This window comes from Passer montanus, unplaced genomic scaffold (genome assembly GCF_014805655.1).
Source record: "Passer montanus isolate IOZ18808 unplaced genomic scaffold, ASM1480565v1 scaffold19, whole genome shotgun sequence".
In the NCBI taxonomy this organism is placed as follows: domain Eukaryota; kingdom Metazoa; phylum Chordata; class Aves; order Passeriformes; family Passeridae; genus Passer; species Passer montanus.
In genome coordinates, this window is record NW_024366480.1 from 87,885 (window position 1) to 95,416 (window position 7,532).

Sequence of the window (7,532 nt, forward strand, 5' to 3'; positions counted from 1 at the left end):
CTATAGCTGCCTTCACCTGTTGCAGCAATGGAAAACTTAAGCTAATTAATCTGAAAGACTCACAAGGAATTCTTCCTTGGAAAAGGATATCCTTTGGTTGGCAGAAAAACCTTCTGCCAATTTTTCATTCCCTGAAATGACTGCTTTGTTGCCCAAAAAATGCCTTAGTCAGGGGCTATTGGTGTAATGCAGAATTGCCTGATGTTTGGAAGTTGCAAAATTCCTCTTGAGGACTAGACTAACATTGGTTGCCCTAGGAAATTGCAAGCTATGGAAAAAGTCCAAGTGTTAAATTAATTGTGTCCTCCTTAATTGCATAGTGCAATCATTAGATGCACCTCAAAACGTTAGACAAGTAATTACTTATTCTACCAGGACCACAAATTAAGAATCTACATTTTCATGCAAGAGAATGCTTGAGGCAATTCTTGGGGGCAGTAAGATCTTGAAAGTGTGTTTTCAAAAGGAATTTTGGGTATCGTGAAACAAACTACAGTGAGAAAAACATTTCTGAGGAACAGGAAATTCTCTTGGTGAAGTCGTTTATTGAGGCTGTTTACACCCAGATTCTCCTCCACTTTGAAGTGACTAAAAGAGGAACTGTAGCTAAATATAAACCATGCTCAGGGCACTTTTAAAGGGAGGGGTGTAGGTAAATGGAAATGCCATCATATCCTTAGTGTCATGTTTTCATCAGTTCCCACACATCTGTGTCTTTTAGCAATATAGTTTGATATTCTTCAACAAGTTATCACATTCCCTTTGATACATCTGCAGTCCCATGTGTAAAAGCTATATTGGTCTCTTTCATATATTTGCTTTTAAAGTATATTTCAGTAAGTTGCAAAGCAGAGAAAAGCAGCCTGCATTTTCACTTTTTCCACAGCAAGGGTACAGTCCTAGCAGGTTATGGATTGGAGGTCAGTTTCATGTAATATTTTAGGTTCAGTGATTTTGTAAAAATATTTAGCATGAAAGGATAGCCCAAGATCCAGAGACTGTTTTAACAGCACAGTAGCATTTGACTGTTTTACTATTAAGCTTTATTAAGCAGCTTTAAGGTTAGCTTCAAGTCAGCTCTGAAGCAGACAATCAAGTTTGTGGCTTGGATAAACAAACATGTATTTAAGTTTGAGGTTATAAATCAGGCCGTCAGTTACAGCAGTCTTAGATCAGGAAAAAAAAAAGGAAAGCCTATGTATTAATTTCTTTGTGTTTTCTAGGTTTATAATTGGTTTTTACTTAGCAAAGTTTCAGCAGTTCTTCTTCATCTTTGTTGTTATTTCTTTATTTAAGAAACCACAATATGGTAACCGCTGGCAGGCATTGAACATAGCAATAGGGGTTTATGCCTCTGTAGAAGCATGAGGATTAAAAAAAATCTCAGCTTCCAAAATCAAAGGCAGAGCTCATCTGAGTGTTTCCCTATAAGTGTTTATATCAGTTTGCATGTTTATAATCCTTGTTGTAGCATACCTACTAAATTATTTATTATTTATAGTTTCAAGCTAGACTAACTGATGAGTTACAAACATCCTCTGAGAGAACATTCACATTTTTTATTAAACACTGGTGAAAACATGATTTTAAGCCTAATTTGCCTCCCATTCTGACTCTTATGACCCTAGCCCCAGGCAAAAGAGCATCTTAACTAGAAGCCCCAAAAATCAGAGTTTAGTAGATAGCCTGGCTCTTCTCTACTATGTAGTTTAAAGGAGATGTAGATTATGACTGGACTTGGAAAAGTCTCTTCTTAATGGTCTCACCTCCCATGTGCCAAGACTGTGAACTGGAAACTCCACTTCTTGTCTGTTTTTCTAGGCTCTGGTGTCTGCACCCCTACTCCAGCAGCTGAGATTGGGGACACAATGTAGTTGCAATAATAGTCATCGATTAAATTTGCAGCAAAGATTTTGCCAAAGGCTTGGAGTGTCCTGTCTTTCTTTTGAAGCATTTCAGTAGTCCTCAGCAGGCTTAGTGGACACACAGGAACTTGTAAGAGGTGCTCAGTGTCAAGCATCTTGGGAGAGAGATGTAGAATACAAATAAGTGGATGATCAGATGAGATGGAGAGGGCTGAAAGGACTTAAAGGATGTTAGTCTTGATAGGGAATCACATGAAAAAGGTCTGTGTGTTCTGTTGGTCCTGCTCCTCCTCTCCTCCACTCACAAGAGATGCTGTAAACATAAAAATTACTTTTGGTCCTAGTTGAGTGGAGTTATACAGAAGAAGGAATGAGAAACAGGGTAGAGGGACTAGGTCTGTGCATGAAGGATACTGCTCCCTCTGACCCCAAACACATTCCATCCATGGCAACCTCCGTGCACCCTTTCCTGCATTTGAGGGCAGCTTTTCCATATCAGGAAGAAGGAACCTGTGATGCTGGAAGAGACAACCTTGCACACAGTAATTAAGATTAGGGTGTTTGCTAAATATAAAGCCTGTGTAGAGAGCAGATCTCTGTTATAGGGCACACAGCTTAAGCAAGTAGGAGTCCAGGTGTGTGGTGTTTTGGACTTTTGAAAACAAATATTTCCAAATGGTATCTCTTACCTCTGTTTAACAGAGACAAAACAGCTGTGTTGAAAAATATTTAGGCATGTTGAAACTATTTATTGACTTTGAGACTGATTTAAAATACTCATACATTGATACCCAAAAGCATGTGTTTAAACTGAAGTTATTTAGTAAACCAGGTCCAAATTATAACATTAGATAACATCAGAAAGTGGTTTCCAAACTTGATCTTTCAAAGACTTAGCAGCACACAGCTGTTAGTCTTGCAAGTAGATATATTGGTCTGCCCTCTTTGACTGTACTGTGGTCAAAACTGTTCTCTCTACAGCCAATAAAACCCAAAGCAATGATATAAATAGTTGCATATGACATTATTAAACACATCAGAAAAGGTAGACATGTCACTGGTAGTCATTTTCAGGCAAAGACATTCACAAAACCTGAAGGCATACAGAGATTTCCATGGATATGCTCTACAGCTCATCGCTTCTTCAGTTCTTTACCTGGATTTAGCATTTGTTTCTGAAGGTGTTTGTTTGGAGGTTTGAGCTACCTATACCATTGCTTCTTAATCTTTATTATAACAATTTCAATTTTACCAGTTTTTACTGGGCGCAATATTTTTTTGCAACTGTCTGGCTCTTGTGCACTTTGCATTCTCAAAACACTGTATAAGCATTTTGTGTTGGATATAGTGCTTCTATCTGTCCCTTGAAGCACTTAAAATTGCCTTTATAAAATATGTATACTGTAAATCAAGCATATAGTTCCTTTGAATGAATATGCTCTCGAGTGCTTTCCAAGTCATCAGGCAAAACAGGCAGTCTGCAAACCCAGGTGTTGCCTTAGAAAATAAACACATCGGCAGCATATCAAAGCCCAGGAAGATGTTCTCAGCCTCAAAATGGAGTCCTTCCCCATTATTGCTCCCACAATAACAGAAATGATCATGTGAACCATTGTGTTGTGCTGCTCATTCCCTGATGTGCAGCACCAATTCACACACCAAGTTGAGGTATTTCAATTTTTTATTATAGTTTGCACAAAGTAGAGAGATAACCCACAAAAGGCTGGCTCCCCGCTCATCGAGACTATGCATTTTAACAAACAAAGGCATCAGTGCTCACTGGTTACAGATTACACATTAATTTTACTAATTAGTACTCAAACTCCTATTAGTTGTATCTCTTGCTCCTCATGCTAATTAGTCTGCATGTGCAGTTCTTCCCTCCAGTTGAGTCTGGGGTCTGCTTTAAGTAGGTGGTCAATGAGTCAATGGTCACAATCTGCCACTGCCAGAATTGCCTTTCCCCCAGTTACTGATGAGTTCTGCTGACTTCACTCCTGGTGGCTCTGGTCCAGACAGCCCATTCATCTTGGGATTGTCTTCCTTTTTTCTTAAAACAAGAGATTAGCCAAGCATACAACATTCGCAATGCAATTGCTTAATCATAACTGTCCAGCTAGAGCTACTGGGAAACAACCAAAAAACAAATTGCAAAGTTTGATTCAGATCTTGAGCCACTCAAATCTTGGGGGGCTTGATATCATTTGTCAAAGTCCTGACTTGATCAGAGAACTTCTTCATTGAAAGAGCACCTCAAAAGCTTTCTACACCATTGAACGAGCTATCTTTGTAAAACCTCTGAACAATGTTTGCTTTCTTCACACTTCTTGTGGTCACAAATAAAACAAAAAGGTTAAATACAGGGAACTAGTACCAAAACTGGGATAAAAACCAGATTTTTTTTCTTATTATACACATTTCTATTTTTGTGGGTCCTTTTTTTTTTCTTTTTAATCTTAAAAGATATAAAGAGGATTTTATAAAGTAAGTTTGTATTAACAGGAAGAGTCCCCAAAATTTTCTTCCTGTTTTTCACAATTTTATTAGCATATTCTAAATGCTAATAAATCACTTTCAGTGTTGCTTGTGTTCCTTCATGAAACATTTTTGAATATATAAACACCTTATACAGCTCCATGTTTAGCAAACTGTTAGCTTTGTCATTCTGTACAGTCCCAGTGGTAATGTTTATCATCCTTTATTCTGTTTCCAGTCAATAACAGTGGGAGGTTCACCCCTGTTTCCTTTCCTCCTCTGCCTCCTTCCTGGCATTCTGCCTACAGCCATGGACTAGCAGGCGTGTATTATCAAGTAGTTACACCAGTTGCTTCAGGCATGCAGACCTCTTCAAATTACCTTCCTCATGCCCCTCATCAGCTGTTGCTGCTTTATCACTTTACTGTCAGATGGGCACCAGTCCTAATCCATGACGAGATGAGATGCTATTCTGTCCTTACAGCAATACCACCATAATATTCCTTACTGGAAACTGGATAACCTAATCAGATATTTGTTTTCCAAAAAAATTAGTTTCATTCTTCTTTATATGTGTTATTAATATTTGTTAAATAATTCAGGAATCATTTAAGAGCAAAGGAAATATTGAAGAGCTATTATGCACATTTTTAATGAGTTTTGAATGAAACTCCACATCACTCCAGCAAAAATTTTCCTTAATATGAAGTACTCCTAATGTTCTTCTTGAGCAAGTAGTTGCAGTGTGTGATGCTAATGTTATCCTTCAGTACAAAGAGCAACCAAGTGCACCCAATGTACTTGGATGATAGTCTCTGACACACTATATGCTCTGTAGGAAGTAATATGGCTGGGGTAAGATTGTGGCATGACCATGGCACCTCTGTATGAGCCCTTCCATTCCATAATGACTTATTGCAATCATGAGAAAAAGTATATGGTGCCTTTTTCCTTGACCTGTGAAGCTACAGCTTTTTCTGTATCACATACCTTGACCTAAGGTGCCAAAAGAGAACTGCTGGATTCCTGGAGAAGCCTTTATGTCCCCACAAAATCAGATGTTAGGAATTTCCTTCTAGATCTTCTTGAAGGATAGACATGCACACCAGTAATGACAGACATAAATTACCTCTAATCTGAATCCATGGACAAACTGCACCTGCTGTCCCTAAGGACCTGTACTGCCCTGAGGAGCACTGACATCAAATGTGCAGACCTCCCAAACTGTGAAGACTCGGTTCAGTATAGGTAACTGTCTTGGTTTGAACTGGGATAGAGTTAATTTCTTTTCAGAAGCTGTTACAGTGCTGTGTTTTGTATTTGGAATGAGAATGGTGTTGATAACACACAAATGTTTTGGTTCTTGCTAAATTGTGTTTATCCAAGTCAAGGACTTTGATTTTTTTAATGGATTTTTGGTTTGAGGTTTGGTGGGTTTTTTGTTTGTTTGTTTGGTGGGTTTTTTGTTTGTTTGTTTGGTGGGTTTTTTTGGGGGGGAGGCAGTTAGGGTTGGTTTGTGGTGGGTTTTTTTGGTTGGTTGGGTTGGGATTTTCTGGTTTTTGGGGTTTTTTTTGTCTCATGCTCTGCCAGAGAGGAGGTATGCAAAAGCAAATGGGAAGGAGCATAGCCTGGTGACCTGTACTGGCTGAAGGGATATTCCACAGAGCATCATGCCCAGTATATAAACTGGGGGAGTTACACGGAATGGGGGGCCAGTTCAGGAAGGGGGATCTGGCATCAGTCAGTGGATGGTGAGCATTTTATTGCTCATATTGTATTGTGCATAATTTGTTCTTCCCTTTTTATTGTCATTATGACTGTAATTTACCATTATTACTGTGTCTTATTTTGGTTTTGATTATTAAACTATTCTTATTTCAACCTGCAAGTTTTACTTTGATTCTCCTCTCCATTTCACTGGACTGGGGGGTGAGAAGGGGCTTTGAGTGAGCGGCTGCATGGTGCCTAATTTCCAGATGGGCTTAAACTATGAGCAATGTAATTTAATTGGCTAATTCCAGGGAAAATTGTGTTACAAATACAAACTATTTTTTCTCACTTATGCATGTTTAATATGCTAACAGAGGCTGGCAAGTGCAAAAAAGGATCACATCTTTCTTCTTTGAATCTATAACATTAAAGTTATTTGAGGTTTTCATTTTTTTGTGGTTGATATGTTTTGCAGTAGCTATTGTTTTCTTTCTTTCTTTCTTTCTTTCTTTCTTTCTTTCTTTCTTTCTTTCTTTCTTTCTTTCTTTCTTTCTTTCTTTCTTTCTTAACTCATGAAGACTCTAATGAAGCAGTTCCTTAAAGAAATCAGAAAACTGGCAAGGAAACTGCATGCGAGGTGTTGAGTTTCTGTTGAGAGCAAAGATTGTGTATCTTGGGTCTCTGTAACACCTTTAGTCTTTATGATTTCACCCTATTGTTTCCTAGTTGCCTCTTTCTTTAAAAGTTGTCATGCACTTTAAACTTTCAGCCCTTCAGATGCCTCATGTTACTTCATTGATAACCACTTGTCCATTTGACCAAAATTTGCGGGGCAGAAGGCAGATTACATTTCTTAGGCAATATCTTTGAAGATTGCTTCAGAATTAAGACAAGTGATGATAAAATTAGTTTGTAGTGATAAAGTCAATCCCAGTAGGGATTGACCTTGACCAGGGCACTTCCCAAGAGATATGAGGAAGCTTTTTGCAAACTTACACTTCAAAGACACATCAAATTGAGGAACAATTCATTGCACTGACATTTGGAATCCACAAGGCATTTATTTTTTGTTGTCTTGATTTTTAATTACCATTTTACTTATTTAAGTTTAAGCAGCCCTTTCCCATCTTTGTTGTTATTCCTTTATCTCAGAAATTACAAATTGAGTCTATTCAAGATAATTGAGTTGCTCAGGCAGGATTTTCCTTTGGGAAGCCCATGATGTTCTCTCCTATATATATTCTTCATGTTCCCAGAAGACTTTATTTGCAACGTGTATCTTTCAGATAACATACAGAAAAATTTATTCAGAATGTATTTTTACTTTGAGTACATTTCTTACTCATTTCCCTGCTACACATTCCTCACAGTATATTTTCTGGTTCAGTACATATATCATGATCACAGAATGTCATTAGTGGACAGCAAACACAGAGCCGGATCCAACCGTTACCTAGATCTGGGGACTGTGTTGTGTGTGGG